Source organism: Herpailurus yagouaroundi, unplaced genomic scaffold (assembly GCF_014898765.1).
Source record: "Herpailurus yagouaroundi ecotype Mexico unplaced genomic scaffold, PumYag 208, whole genome shotgun sequence".
Lineage (NCBI taxonomy): Eukaryota > Metazoa > Chordata > Mammalia > Carnivora > Felidae > Herpailurus > Herpailurus yagouaroundi.
In genome coordinates, this window is record NW_024412439.1 from 11,193,724 (window position 1) to 11,209,290 (window position 15,567).

Sequence of the window (15,567 nt, forward strand, 5' to 3'; positions counted from 1 at the left end):
CTTCTATTTCACCCTTGGTTTCCTTGGAAATTTCATTCGCTTTTTTTTCATGTCTTTTGGGGGGGGGGGAGGCTTTTTCCTTTTGTTAGGTACTCATTTGGACTTCTTGCTTTTTCACCTGGAGTTTCAGGATCTTGAATAAATACATTTGGAGATCCCCAAACTTTCTTCAAAAAATAGCCTTCTTCATACCTTTCTATATATTCCCAGCTTCTAATTTGGCTCGAAGATGTAAGGTCAGCGGGGACTTGATGACATTTCGGTGCAGGTAGACCTTGGGTACCTTCCACTCGCCATCCCAAGAGACCCTCCTTTCCTGCCCGATCACCGACTCTGCCCGCACGGCCAATGTATCCCTTCATGTGAACTCTCTGAAACCCTGGGTGCCACTGGGCTCCTGCGTCCTGTACCAGTAGAATTTTGGGGGACGCTGCCTACCCAAGGCAGGCTGGCTTTCAGTATCCCCCCTAACCTCACCCAGGTCTCGGTCTCTCCCCATAGCCCCGCTACTCTGTGCTGCTTCCTTAACACATCCAGCTGCCTGCTAAGGTTGGCTTTAGTGCCTGCCCCCCCTCCCCGCCCCCCCGCCGAGGTCAAAGACCAGCAGACTGTGGCATCATGTGGAGACAACGTCTCCTCTAAAGGTCTGGCCACCAGATGGGTGCTGTAGAAACTGCTCCTCTCAGCTTTAAACAATTGCGCAGTGGTGGGAGCGGCCCATTAACCTACGGTATCCCTGACAGCTCTATCCGTGAGCGTTTCCACCTCGGCTACCCCGCCCCGCCCCCCCCCCCCCCCCAATCCCTGGAGAAGGAACATGTTTCCAGATACCTGGGAAGGTGTGGCCCTGAGCTCCGATAGCTCCAAGTCGATGCCCCAGGCACATGGACTAACCTGGAGAGCTCTCCTGCTTAGCAAGCGAAGCTTCTTTAGAAATGACCGTGGAAAGTGTTGTCATGTTTGCAGAGCTTTCTCAGCTGGAAGAAGAAGCTCTGCCTTCTGCAAGTGCAGGTCTGGATCCCCAAGGGGGGGTTGGGGGGGCTGCCCTCCGCCCGGGGAGCGCTCAGACCTGCATTACGGCCGCCTCACTAATTAGCTGCATGGGGCCTCAGTTTCTTCTCTAGACCCGGGACTAACAACCCAATGGCGCTGTTGGGAACATTTAATGAGATACTGCATGCATGCAAACGGCCTGGCACCTATGAGGAGCCCAAGGTTGGTGCCTTCCCTTTTCCCTTGTTCTGAACTGGAAATGAAGCCTTGGGAAGCACAGCGAGGTCAGGTCTGGCGTGAGGTCAAAGCTCTTCTCCAGCTCAGCCCTCCGCAGGGCGGGCACCCCCGCCCCTCAAAACGTCTCCCTCCAGCCTTGTTGTTCCGCTGCCTCCCGCCAGGGGGAGATAAGGCGCAGGTTCCCTTTGGGGCCGCGCTCGTTTGCGCGTTCACAGAGCCTCGGGAGCGCGGTCGTGCGCGGCCCCGCGGCCGTGCGCGCCCACGAGGTCCCCAGGGGCGGGGCGCGCAGGCGCAGAAGGCGGCGCTTTTCGCGTGGACGGGGCTGGTGGTTTGAGGCTCGGGCTCCGCAGGTCGGATGCGACAGGCCGCGGGACCTCTTCTTCCTGCCAGACCCGTTTGCCTCCTCGATTTGCAGAAGGGACGACCTGACCCCCTTCGGAGCTGGCATTTCTTCCCCATCAAGGACGCTCTTGAGTCCCAAAGGGGACAGAAGGGACATTGCTGGGGCATCTTCAGCTACAGGGGTCTGTGCAAGGGGAGCGGACGGACCTCAGGAGGACCGGTGCCCCCACACTAGGGATTGCTTTGTGTGAAGCTGAGCAAGTACAGAAATTTAATCCTAACATCCCCACGGAGACGTGCAGCGGAAGGAAGGGAGGCGCCTCGAGTTCCAGTGAGTGGCCCGCGCTCCTCAGTGGAGGGACCAGGACGCTGGGGCCGTGGTGATGGTCTGTGAGCTGGATTAGGGTCCCCCTTCGCCCCCAGGCCAGGGGCAGCTGCCCTTGCTGCCACCTGTGAATCGGCTGCCACAAGTTATGGGCGAAGTTACCCTATGTGTTAAGGGAAGGAAGGGAACGTAATAAAATTTTTTTAAGAGTTTTTTTTCTTTTAATGTTTGAGAGAGAGAGGGAGACGCAGAATCCGAAGCAGGCTCCAGGCTCTGAGGGGTCCGCACAGAGCCCCACGTGGGGCTCGAACTCAGGAACTGCGCGACTGTGAGATCATGACCTGAGACGAAGTCGGACGCTCAACGACTGAGCCACCCAGGCGCCCCTCGTAGAGATGACTTAAAAAAAAAAAAAAAAAGAAAAAGTCTTACAATTATGAAAACAACTCTTCCAGTGTTAATGAACAGGTCCCGGACACTTCCAGAAAACAGAAACCAACAGAAACCCAGTTTTCACAGCGCAAGATACAGAGTAAGTAGAGATTTCAGTTTTATCCTATTGCCTCCAGTATGTAAGTTTCTTCGCCTCATTTCTCATCCCTCCGAAAAGCACAGGCTCATGGGGAGCCCGCGGCTTCGCACTTCCCAGGCACCTCCACCTGCGTCAGACGTGTTTCCTTCCTCTGGCTGAGAAGGATTCCCGTGAAAGGGGACCAGAAGGTCAGCGGTGGAGGACGGGGGTGCGGCTCCCCTGATGCGGGTTCCTGCGGTTAACCCTAGGGGAGCAGAATGCCACTGGCCTCGCTCTGCAGATGATTTCTCTTTTAGAAGCTTTCCTAATGCGAGGCCCCAGCTGCGAGGTGTAGTCAACACAGGAGCTACACGCGGGGCCGGAGGGCGGCGTGCAGGGAACGCGGTCTCCCCAGCCCTGCTTTCTTTGGAGGAGGGGACAGACCACAGACACCCCGGCTTGGGAGTCTTCCCAGTTTGTGCTGGGTTCTGTGCAGACCCGGGAGGAGGAGGCTGCCTGGGACGCCTCGTCCTCCTGGGCCTCCCCCTGCCGCGGCTTGTCTCCTTTTAAGGGCATTGCTTTTGTTTCTGTTTTGACAAACAATAAGGTTTTCCGCGGAGGCCTGGACAGTCGGAGGAACCGGGAGGCAGGGGGAACCGGGAGGCAGGGGACACCCGCAGCGGAGGAGCCAGCAGGGACCACTCTTGGGATGCTCAGTCCGGGTGTGAACACGGCCAGCGGGAGGAGGTGCCGAGGTTAGACTGTGCTGGAGCTTTTGACCTTGGAGTAAATCCTGGCGTCACTGAGCTTTTGAAAGACTTCAAGAAGCAAAGGCAACATATCGTACCATTGTAGGAAATGTTCAGAGCAGGACAGGAGGTGGTTGAGTGTCTTGCCTGGGGCTGCAGCGCCTGGGGGGGTGACTTCTCTTGGCGCATGCCTACAATGTTTCTGGGAATGAGGAAAATGTTCTAAACTTGGGTGGTGGTAAAGCCACTGAATTGTACCTTGTGTGTGTGTTTTAGAGAAAGTGCATGCGGGTACGGGAGCTGTGGGGAGGGGTGGAAGAGAGAGAGACTCCCAAGCAGGCTCGGTGCTCAGCACAGAGCCGGACTCAGGGCTCGATCCCACGATCCTGGGAACCCAACGTGAGCCGAAAGGAGGAGCGGGAGGCTCAACCGACTGAGACACCCAGGCGCCCCTCAGCGTATATATTTTTTAAAGTTTTTATTGGGGCGCCTGGGTGGCTCAGTTGGCTGGGCGTCCCAACTTCGGCTCAGGTCATGATCTCCTGGTTCCTGAGTTCAAGCCTCACATTGGGCTCCCTGCTGTCTGTACAGAGCCCACTTTGGATCCTCTGTCCACACCCCACCTCCTCCGACTCAAAAACTAAATAAACATTAAAAAAAAAACCAAAAACACCTGGGGATTTCATTTAGAAAATCCCATAAGTAAGTAAATAAATAAAGTTTTTATTTATTTACATTTTTATTTATTTATGTTTAGTAATATCCACCCCCAACATGGGGCTCAAACTCACGACCTTGAGATTAAGAGTCACAGGCTCTTCCAGCTGAGCCAGCCAGGCCCCCCTGGTGAAATTTGTGATATGTGAATTATATCTCAGTGAAGTGGTTTTAAACTCTCCTCCCATCCCCCGAGAGAAGCAGATTCCAACTCGCGCCATTGCGGTGGAGGAAGCCGTCCCCCCTGCGGTTGGGGCATCAGTGACGCAAGACTAGCTGCCGGTCGATGGGATGGTCTTTGGATGGAGGTCGTGAGTACTTGGTGGTTCCTGGTGTTATTGTGTCCACCTCGGTGTGTGTTGGAAAATTTCCATAATAACAAGTTGAATGAATTTTTAAAAGCGAAAACACACCCAGACCACCTAAAAATGTGAGACATGAAAGCACAGGAAACAGGTGATGGAGGAACTTGAAACTCACAGACACCCCTGGAGAAGGGTTATGTCCTGTTTCAGGGGAGCGCGGGGAGGAGTCACAGCCACAGAGCAATCTGGACTGGCTGTAGCAGGTCCCTTTTTTAATGTTTATTTATTTTAGAGACAGAGACAGACAGAGTGTGAGCTGGCGAGGGGCAGAGAGAGAGGGAGACACAGAATCCGAAGCGGGCTCCAGGCTCCGAGCTGTCAGCACAGAGCTCGATACAGGGCTTGAACCCACGGACCGTGAGATCATGACCTCAGCCGAAGTCTGGATGCTTAACCCACTGAGCCACCCGGGCGCCCCACTTGAGTGGCCTTTTTCACACCTGGCTGCTTTTCTCTGGTCCTGGCTGCAGCCAGCAAGCGGGGAGAGCGTGTTCATCCAGCAGAAACTAAGTTGCCATGTACTCAGCCCACACTGGTCTTTGATGCACCCAGCTCGGCCCTTGGCTGTGCCCTTTGCTTGATGGGTGTGCCTCCGAGTGTGGTCGCCTTGGCCGCGCCTGGACCTCCGGCTCGTCACTCACACCTGTGTGGTGTCTTCCCCGCCGCCCACCTTGCAGCCCTGTGGCCACGTCTGTCTGTGCCTCGATGGGACGCTTCTGGGGACACAGCAGTGAGAAAAGCAGGTGATAATTCCTACCTTTATGAAGCTCTTATATCCCAGCGGAGGGACAAAACGATAATTAGGACCAGTAAACAGGATACACCGCGTGTGGAATAATTACACCTGTTGAGAAAAAGAGCAGGAGAGGGGGGCATAACGTGTGTAAGCGGAGGGAAGCGTGATGTGCAAGTCCTAGATGAGGCGTCCAGACCTTTGAGTGAAACACAAGGGGGTGAGAGAGTTAGTCATCAGACCCCTGGAGGGGGAGCACGCCAGGAGGAGGCCGGAGGATGTGCAAATGTCCTGAGCCGGGCGTGTGTCTGGCATCATCCGGGAGCCCCAAGGAGACCACGGGGCTGAAACTTCGCTGCATGTGGAAGAATGAATGAGTGAGGTTAAGGCCTCCAGAACACCACCCGGCGGGATGGGCTTACACTATTATCCCACCCCGCGCAGCCTGACTCTCTCCTCTGGGGATTAAGAGGCCTCGCAAGGCTCTTCCAGCTCCTCTTCCAGGCAGAAACCTACAAGGGACCCATCTCTGTCCTGGGTGTCCCAGCGTGCCTGCACCCTGCCTCCAAGGGGCGACTGAAGAGGGGGAGCCTCTTTGTGCACCGGGGGCAGGGGGGACAGAGCTCCTGTCCCACCGCGTGAGGCTCTGCGGGGCAGCGATGCCTTGTAGCTCCTCCTCGGCGATTTTCTCCCCACCCCCCACTTTGAAAGGCACCATTTGACTTGACACTGTTATTCCCGTGGTGGTTTATATTTGTTTAGGCTTTCTCTTGGCCTCTCTATAGGCTCACTGTCCTATCGCTGTTTAATCCAATTTTCTGAAGTTCTGGCCAATGCATTAAGACTGGAAACAGAGATCCAGAGTTTTCACCGTCTGCCTCCCCATCGCTGTAAGTCTTTGTGACTTACAGCATCTTGAAGAGATACCTGCACACCCGTGGTCATTGCGGCGTGATTCGCAATAGCCAAGATATGGAAACAACCCAAGGGTCCATCAGTGGATGAACGGATGAAGACATGTATTATACATACAGCAGAATTTTTTTTTTTTAATTTTTAATGTTTATTTATTTTTGAGAGAGAGAGACAGAGCACGAGCGGGGCAAGGGCCGAGAGAGAGAGGGAGACACAGACTCCAAAGCAGGCTCCAGGCTCCGAGCGGTCAGCGCAGAGCCCGACGCGGGGCTTGAACTCACAAACCGCGAGATCATGACCTGAGCCGAAAGTCGGATGCGCACCCCACTGAGCCACCGAGGCGCCCCTGTACAATGTTATCCAGCCGTGAGAAGGAAAGAAATCCTGCCCTTTGTGACCACACGGATGCACCTGGAGGACACTGCTGAGTGAAGTGGGTCACACGGAGAAAGACAAAGGCTGTGTGCTCTCATTTATATGCGAAATCTAAAAATGTTGAACTCACAGGGCGCCTGGCTGGCTCAGTCAGTAGGGCACATCACTCTTGATCTCGGGGTCATGAGTTCAAGCCTGATGTGGGGCATGGAGACTACTTAAAAAAAAAAAAAATTGAATAAAAAAAAAAACGGAAACGAACATGCTGAACTCATAAAAACAGAGAGTAGAGGGGCACCTGACTGGCTCAGTCGATGAAGCATCTGACTCTTGGTTTCGGCTCAGGTTGTGATCTCACGATTTCATGGGTTCGAGCCCCGAGTCAGGCTCCGGACAGTGTGGAGGTTGCTTGGGATTCTCTGTCTTCCTCGCTCTCCCCCACTTGCACTGTCTTTGTCTCTCTCAAAATAAATAAATAAAACAAAAAAGACGTATATAGAAACAGAGTGGTGGTTACCAGGGCTGGGGGGGGGGGGGCGGGGAATGGGGTTACAGGGTATAAACTTCCAGTCATGAGGTTAAGTTTCTGGGAGCTAACGTGCAGCATCGTGATAATAGCTAACAATGGTGTGTTAGGTACTTGAAAACGGCCAAGCAGTAAATCTTGAATATTCTCACCACAAAAAGGAAATGGTAATTATGTGACATGCTGGAGGTCTGTGGTGATCATGTTATAATATACAAGTGTGTGAATTAACACGTGGTACACCTTAAGTGTTATATATATATTTTTTTAATTTTTTTTTCAACATTTATTTATTTTTGGGACAGAGAGAGACAGAGCATGAACGGGGGAGGGGCAGAGAGAGCGGGAGACACAGAATCGGAAACAGGCTCCAGGCTCCGAGCCATCAGCCCAGAGCCCGACGCGGGGCTCGAACTCCCGGACCGCGAGATCACGAGATCCCGCGAGATTGCGAGATCGTGACCTGGCTGAAGCCGGACGCACAACCGACTGCGCCACCCCGGCGCCCCTTAAGTGTTATATTTCAACTCTATCTCAATAAAGCGGGGGGTGGGGAAACCAGAGAAATATTGGAAACAAAAACCTGCATAGCTGTTGGGGTGCCCGGGTGGCTCGGTGAAGCATCCGACTCTTGATTTCGGCTCAGGTCACGATCTCGTGGTTTGTGGGATCGAGCCCCGTGTCTGGCTCGGCACTGACGGCAAGAAGCCTGCTTGGGATTCTCTCTCTCTCCCTCTCTCTGCCCCTCCCCTGCTCATGCATGCTCTCTCAAAATAAATAAACATTAAAAAAAAAACATTAAACCCCAATTACACGTACCTTAAAAAAATGTCATAACTGTCGACAGGGAGACAAAATTATCCTTTGTATATGCGCTAAGTTTTACCTCAAAACTGCATGGAAATGAACAACAACCAAAAAAGGTGGACATAATAATGAATATTTTCCAATGACAAACCAGAACCAGATAATAAATAGGAAAAGCACTTCCATTCATAACAGCAACAAAAAAAGCACTCATGAGATACCAAAGAATTATCTTTCGTATGTGGGCATGTGAAATTGTATCAATAGCTAACATTGACTGGGCTTGCAAGCCCTATGTGAGATCCTTTATTGGGGACAAGTTTGGTTTTCACCATCTGCCTCCCCATCACTGTCAGTCTTTGTGACTCCAGTGTGCTCAATAAACAAACAGAGATCTGGGGCGCGTGGGTGGCTCAGTCGGTTCAGCGCCCCTCTTTGGCTCAGGTCATGATCTCACGGCTCATGAGTTCGAGCCCCGTGTCGGGCTGTGTGCTGACAGCTCAGAGCCTGGAGCCTGCTTCGGATTCTGTGTCTCCCTCTCTCTCTGCCCCTCCCCTGCTCACACTCTGTCTCTCTATCAAAAATAAACATTAAAAAAAAATGAGCGGAGATTCTAAAGTATGTTCAATGGATTTTATTGGGCTCTTCTAGGTGGATTTGACTTGTAGGTGCCGGCAGATTCGTCCCTCCGCTCATCCCTCTTTCCCTTCCAACCTTTCCTCCTTCCCAGAGCTCTTGGGGTTCCCTAAAAAACAAAGGGATTACTGGCCTCCACTAGACAAGTTGTAACCTTGAACCCCAAAGAAAAATTTTTTTAATGTGTATTTTTGAGAGAGAGACAGAGTGTGAGTGGGGGAGGGGCAGAGAGAGGGGGAGACACAGAATCCGAAGCAGTTTCCAGGCTCTGGGCTGTCAGGACAGAGCCCGACACGAACTGTGAGATCATGACTTGAATGAAACTGAACTGAAATCAAGAGCTGGAGGCTTCACTGACTGAGTGAGTGAGTTTTATCAAAAATTAAAAAAAAATCTTGGGGCGCCTGGGTGGCGCAGTCGGTTAAGCGTCCGACTTCAGCCAGGTCACGATCTCGCGGTCCGTGAGTTCGAGCCCCGCGTCGGGCTCTGGGCTGATGGCTCGGAGCCTGGAGCCTGTTTCCGATTCTGTGTCTCCCTCTCTCTCTGCCCCTCCCCCGTTCATGCTCTGTCTCTCTCTGTCCCAAAAATAAATAAACGTTGAAAAAAAAATTAAAAAAAAACTTTACCAGTGAAGTAGGTAAAAATGCCATGTGTGACCAAAAAAATTCACACCGTACTCCATTGTGGATAATTCATACTGGAGAGCAGTCATGGAAACATAATCAATGCCAGAGGGTTTTCAAAGGGAGGCTAGTGCTCATTAGATATTATTGAACTCATCGCGGGGGGGAGAAAACTGAAGAATTCAAGAAATGTAGGAAAAGGCTTCACATTCCAAGAGATCCGATTGGGACGTAACGACTGCGGGAAAGCCTTGCCTCGGAGGCCACGACTTCTACATCACCGAGTCTACTCCTGAGAGACACCCTGTAATTTACTGAGGGTGGTGAAACCTTCCATCAGAGCTGAGTCTTACCCAACATCAAAGCATTCATTCTGCAGAGGAGGCCTGTGAATGTCGTGTCCGAAGGCCTTCGATCATCGCTCGCACCTTAACTGACCCCGGAGGATTCATACAAGAGACAGACTGCTTGGAAGCAATCAGTGTGAAGGGGCTCTCTGGCCTAAGTCGAGTTCTACAGCGTCAAAGAATGTATTTCAGGGAAGACTGCCACGCGTGTACCGGAAGTGAAAATCCCTTCCGCCGGACTCTTGCATCTTGTGGAAAAAGAGATGACAAAAAAGTCAAGCGATTCGAATGTACCCGCGTATTCATCGTGTGATGCGCACCTGCTCGCTGCCCCTTGTCCTCACCTCCTTGGTCCGTACGTTGCTTATGTGAACCGCGGTCTCTGGACGAGAGACAAGGCAAAGGGCCTGGCTGTGGTTGGCTGTGTCGGAGGAAGCCATCTCTCTTTCCCATTTGCTGGGCCTCTGGTCTTAACTCTCAAAGTATCCCTTGTCCTGGAAGGAAAGGCCAGTGCTAAGGACACCGTATTATTTAAAACTTCCTATCACGCCAGGAAGTCTGAGGACGTATGAAAGAGAACCATTGCTCGGAAAACGTGCCCGTCAGTGGTGAGTCCACAATGACGTATGGAGTGATCACTACCTTACAACTCCCCTCCCCTCGTTACACTGTCATCTCGGGAAATTATGACCCTGAGTAAGCCCCACTAGTCACTGCTGTCGTGACTAATTTCAACCGGGCTGGCGGGAGAGACCAGGTTCCTTTAATGGCGGGAGGTGGCAGGCGCCCCGGTTATGACATTTTAAATTCTAAGCAATACTCTTACCGCTATAACATACAGTGTGCATGTAGGGGCGCCTGGGTGGCGCAGTCGGTTAAGCGTCCGACTTCAGCCAGGTCACGATCTCGGGGTCCGGGAGTTCGAGCCCCGCGTCGGGCTCTGGGCTGATGGCTCGGAGCCTGGAGCCCGCTTCCGATTCTGTGTCTCCCTCTCTCTCTGCCCCTCCCCCACTCATGCTCTGTCTCTCTGTCTTTCAAAAATGAATAAACGTCAAGAGAAAATTTTAAAAAGGAGGGGAAGAGACAGAGAGAACCCCCAGCAGGCTCTGCACTGCCAGCCCAGAGCCCTATGTGGGGTCTGAACCGATGAACCTCAAGACCGTGACCTGAGCCAAAATCAAAAGTCGGATGCTCAACCGACTGAGCCACCCCAGGCGCCCCTGTGTTGCATCATTTAACACTTAGGGCTTCACTTAAGAGAAGAGAGTCCCCCTGGTTTTGACAAGCCTGATAATCATTTATATCCCTCTCCATGATGCCCGGTCACCTCCAAGTTCAGTGCCCATCTCCCCTCCCCCTAACAACCCACATCTCATATTAAGCAGTATTTATTAGGATGATGGGAGCTGTGACCTACATGTGCAATTTGAAGACGTTTCTCCATTTCCTGTGATGCTGTTTTGCTTTTGGGGGGGGGGGTGCCCTGGGGGCTGTCAACAATTACGCACGACTGCTGGAAATGGCCCCAGACTCTTCTAACGTCTTGGTTGGACGTCTGACCTACGACACCGATTAGATCAGCGTGTCATCCCCTGGGTCCAGCACAACAGGTCAAACCCCACGCTCGGTCGTGAGTAGGGAAGGGTCTAGTTTTCACCGTCTAGAATGTATAATCTACAGAATTGATTACGGCGCATCTGGGGGTGGCCCTGTCCGAAGGTGAAGCAATACTGGGTGGAGTGTAAAACGTGTGTCCAAGGAGATGAGAAAAAAGAAGAGAGGAGAGCGCCTGGCCGGCCGGTCGGTGGAGCCTGCAACTCTTGATCTCGGGGTCCTGAGTTCAAGCCCCACGTTGGGGCTTTTAAAAAAAAAAAAAAAAAAAAAAAAGAGGAACAAAAACCAAGATGTATTTGGACTGTCTGCAAACTCCAGCCGCTTACACTGGTTGCTCACATTCTTCATCCCAATTCCACGTGAGAATCCTTCCCTTTCTGAGCCTTCCCAGTTTCCCCAGTCACCAGGATCAGCCAGTCTCCTCAGCCAGCCATTTGGTGGTTATGTTTTGGTTCACTGACCCCCCCCAGATGTTACATAGAAATTGTGGATTCTGGTGTCAGCCAACATTCCTCATCCAAGCCTATGAAAAAGTTCTCAGCCGCGTGATAACTATTGATCTGATGGGATGGACAGGCTCTGAGGAGTTCTTTATTAAAAATTTTTTTTATTTAAGATTTTTTTTTTTTTTTATTTGTGAGAGCAAGAGAGAGTGCGAGTGGGGGAGAGGCAGAGAGAGGGAGACACAGAATCTGAAGCAGGCACAGAGCCTGACACGGGGCTCGAACTCACAGACCGCGAGGTCATCACCCGAGCCGAAGTCAGTCACTCAAGCGACTAAGCCACCCAGGCGACACTCTTAAGCACTATTCCTTGAAGGCCGCTGAAATTCAAGTTAACCAGGGAGGACTTTCCCACGAGCGTGTCTCAGCACGCACAGAGCGTCTGCGGTCAGGGCTGTGTTACAGACACAGTCACAGAGGGCAGGTCAGGCTCCCGTCACTGGGTGGGGAGGTGGCAAACGGTCTTACGAGAGAACACAAGCCTCGACAGGTCAGGGGAGCCCAGGCGCCAAGGGTCAGGAAGTTCGGCGGGTGAGTGTCAGAGCGAGAAGAAGGGAAGGAAAGGAGCAGAGAGGGCTTTGCGCGTGCGATTGTTCTGAATCAGGTGTTACAGGAGGGGAGCTGGGTCAAGAGCCCCGCCTGCACCTTTGGCGTTTTATCTTGGTGGATGGGAGATGCTTTGCACAGTTAAGGTAAATGTGGATTTTGTAAGTGACAGATTGGATGTGTCGTCTCTGGAGCTAATGGTCAAAGGACTGGTGCGCAGCCCGCCCGGGTCATGCTTCGGGGCCCCTTAAAGGGGTGGAGGCTGATTGTGTCCTGAGTGGGACTTCAGGAGGACAGTTGGGTTGGAGTGAGAGGGACCTGGAGAGGAGTCTGAAGGTGTGGGTGCTGACCCTGGTCTCCCTGCTTCTGATCTGATCACACCTGGACAAGTCACCGAGTCCTTTGGGCCCCCTCCTGGTTGTTTTTTGTTGTTGTTGTTGTTAAATAAAGTTTATTCATTTATTTATCTAAAAAATTTTTTTTAATGTTTAGTTATTTTTGAAGGAGACAGAGACAGAGCATGAGCAGGGGAGGGGCAGAGAGAGAGAGGGAGACACAGAATCCAAAGCAGGCTCCAGGCTCTGAGCTGTCAGCACAAAGCCGGACGCGGGGCTGGAACCCACGAACTGTGAGATCATGACCTGAGCCGAAATCGGACGCTTAACCAACTGAGCCACCCAGGTGCCCCAAAGTTTATTAATTTATTATGAGAAAGAGAGAGAGAGAGAGCGAGCACACAGAAGCCAGTCTGGGGAGGGGCAGAGAGAGAGGGAGACACAGAATATGAAGCATGTTCCAGGCTCTGAGCTGTCAGCACAGAGCCTGACGCGGGGCTCAAACTCCGGAATCGGGAGATCATGACCTGAGTCTTAACCGACTGAGCCACCCAGGCGCACTGCCTCTTGGTTCTTTTAAACCAACCCTCAAAAGGGGCGCCTGGTGGCTCATTTGGTTAAGCTTCTGACTTCAGCTCAGGTCATGATCTCACGGCTTGTGAGTTTGAGCCCCGCGTCAGGCTCTGTGCTGACAGCTCGGAGCCTGGAGCCTGCTTCCGATTCTGTGCCTCCCCCTCTTTCTGCCCCTCCCCTGCTTTGCACTGTTTCTCTCTCTCAAAAATAAATAAACATTAAAAAAATGAAAATAAAATAAACCAAGCCTCAAAGCCAAGCATTTTGCCCACTTGGATATGATCGACACATTGGGATTTCTTTTTTTTTTTTTTTAAGTTTTTATTTATTTATTTTGAGGGGAGGGGTAAGGGCAGAGAGAGAAAGAAAACCCCAAGCAGGCTCCTTGCTGTCAGTGAAGAGCCCGACGCGAGGCTCAAACCCACAAACCGTGGAATCATGACCTGAACAGAAATCAAGAGTTAGACGCTTAACCACCCGAGCCATCCAGGCGCCCCGACACATCGTGATTTCTTATGTGGCTTCAGTGTAGTAGTGCGGTCAGGGATCACGCGAGGGACTCACGCTGCAGGGTTCAGTGGGTCTCAGCAAGAGGGGAAGGCAATGAGCCCGGGATGAGTCTAGAAAGAGAATCTGAGGGCTAGGCAGCAAAAGCAAGCCTCGGAAACAAAGGGACCCTTTTGTCTGAGAGCGACCCTGAGGGGTCATCACAGTTAGCAGATTTCAGTGGCGGTGGGGACGAGGACAGTATTGTGGGTGGGCGCATGGTGTCAGGGAGGACACAGCATGAAGAGCGAGTGAACAGCGTGGACGTTGGCAAACGGGCTGCGTTAGCCTCGGGAGGAAGGTGGCATCACAGAGAAGGGATGTTTCCGGAGGAATGGATAGTTCGTCTTAAGATTTTCCTGGTGGGCCACGTCTTGAGCTGGGAGAATGACACCATGAAGGTAGAATTAGGCGTCACTGTGGCAGGTGTAAGCTTCTCTGGTCATGTCGGGAACTCACATGACCCTGTAACGCGGGTAGATCCTGGGACTGAATTTTCCCTCTCATGCAGTTTTCTCAAAAAGCCGCCTCAGAGGGGCTCAGTCGGTTGAGCGTCCAAGTCTTGATCTCAGCTCGGGTCACGATCTCATGGTTGGTGGGTTCGAGCCCCGCTTTGGGCTGTGTGCTGATTGTTGGGAGCCTGCTCGGGATTCTCTTTCCCCCTGCCCCTCCCCCGCTTGTGTTCTTTCTCAAAATAAACTTAAAAACAGAGAGAGCGAGCCTCAGACATATCCATGTAGGACTGCCTGGGCCCTGGGGATGGCAAATAACTTCTGCTCATGCGGGAAAGCGCCTTGTGATGAGGGGGCTCAGACGCAGTTCGTGAGGCAGATGCCCAGTTTTTTTAGTTAAAAAAAGGTTTTATTTTTTGATAAATATTTTTGATTTAGTTTTGGATTTTTGAAATCAAAATATATTTGGTTTTATTAAATTTTTTTGATAAATGAAAGTTTATTCATTTTTGAGAGACAGAGCAAGACAGCAAAAGTAGGGATGGGGCAGGGGGAGAGAGAGAGAGAGAGAGAGAGAGAGAGAGAGAGAGAGAGAGAGAAGCCCAAGCAGACTCCAGGCTCTGAGCTGTCAGCACAGAGCCCTAAGAGGGCTTGAACTCACAACCGGTGAGATCATGACCTGAGCTGAAGGTGGACGCTGAACCAACTGAGCCACCCAGGCACCCCAAGGCAGATGCCCATGAATGCAGGTAACCTAGATCCAAATCAGTGGAACCAAATGCCTCCCACCTTCCATGCTGAGGCAGGATGCGTCTGCAGTCTGGGCATCTTTCCTTGAGAGGAATATTGCCCGAAAGGACTGTGATGGTGGATCATGGGTTGGATAAAAGCTTGGGCAAAATGAAGAAAGTCGAAGTAGAACTCTTGGAAAATGGTAGACAAGCCTACGGGAGAAATAGAACATTGCTGGGCAGCAGTTGAAAGGCCTCCGGGAGGGAGAAACGATACATTTATCTTGGGGCTCTTCTCAAAAGACACTTTTCCCGCTAGCTGTTGGCAGCCTAGCCAAGGACATTTCTGCCGATCCAGGGTTGACAACCTTCTCGGGCAGGTGCAAGTGGGTAGGGCAGAGGAGTTCAGGATATTGGCGTGGACGGCTGCAGTGCTGGGCCGAATTCCATGACCACAAGAGAGTTTTCCTTTGTGATGGGGTGTGCGCTGGATACACACACAATATCCCTTTCTGAGGGCAGACGCTCCCTTCCTTATTCTGCAGGATGGCGGTGGGGCGGACAAAGAAGCGGGGCCCCCACGGCTGGGGCGGACCGGGGACCCTGACTCGGCTGCTCCTACCACTCCACGATGTGAGCGCCAGACCCAATCACAGCCCTGCCCTGCGAACTGGTGTTTGGGCGGAGAGCGGCAGTGTGAGGCTACCCTGGGTAGGACGGAGCCCCTCGGCGATGTCAGCTGTGAACCGAGACCTGAAACCCAAAGGGCGGGCACGGGAAGTAACCGGCAGTGAGCACAAGGGCTGGGGCGAGCCGGGCACCCTCGATCGGGACGGGAGGAGGCCGGCGGCGGATGCGGAGCCGCGGCCCGAGCCGCTCGCCCCGCACTCTCACCCGGGGTCCCTCCCGCGAGCAAGCCCCCCGGACCTCCGGGCGGACGGCCTGCCCGCTCCCGGGCCCCCGGCGCTCAGGGAAGAGGGCGGCGGGCCGAGGGGCGCGGGAGGCGTAGCCGCCCGCTCGGGGCGCAGGTGCACGCGGGGGGGGCGACGGCGGCGCGCAGAGCGGC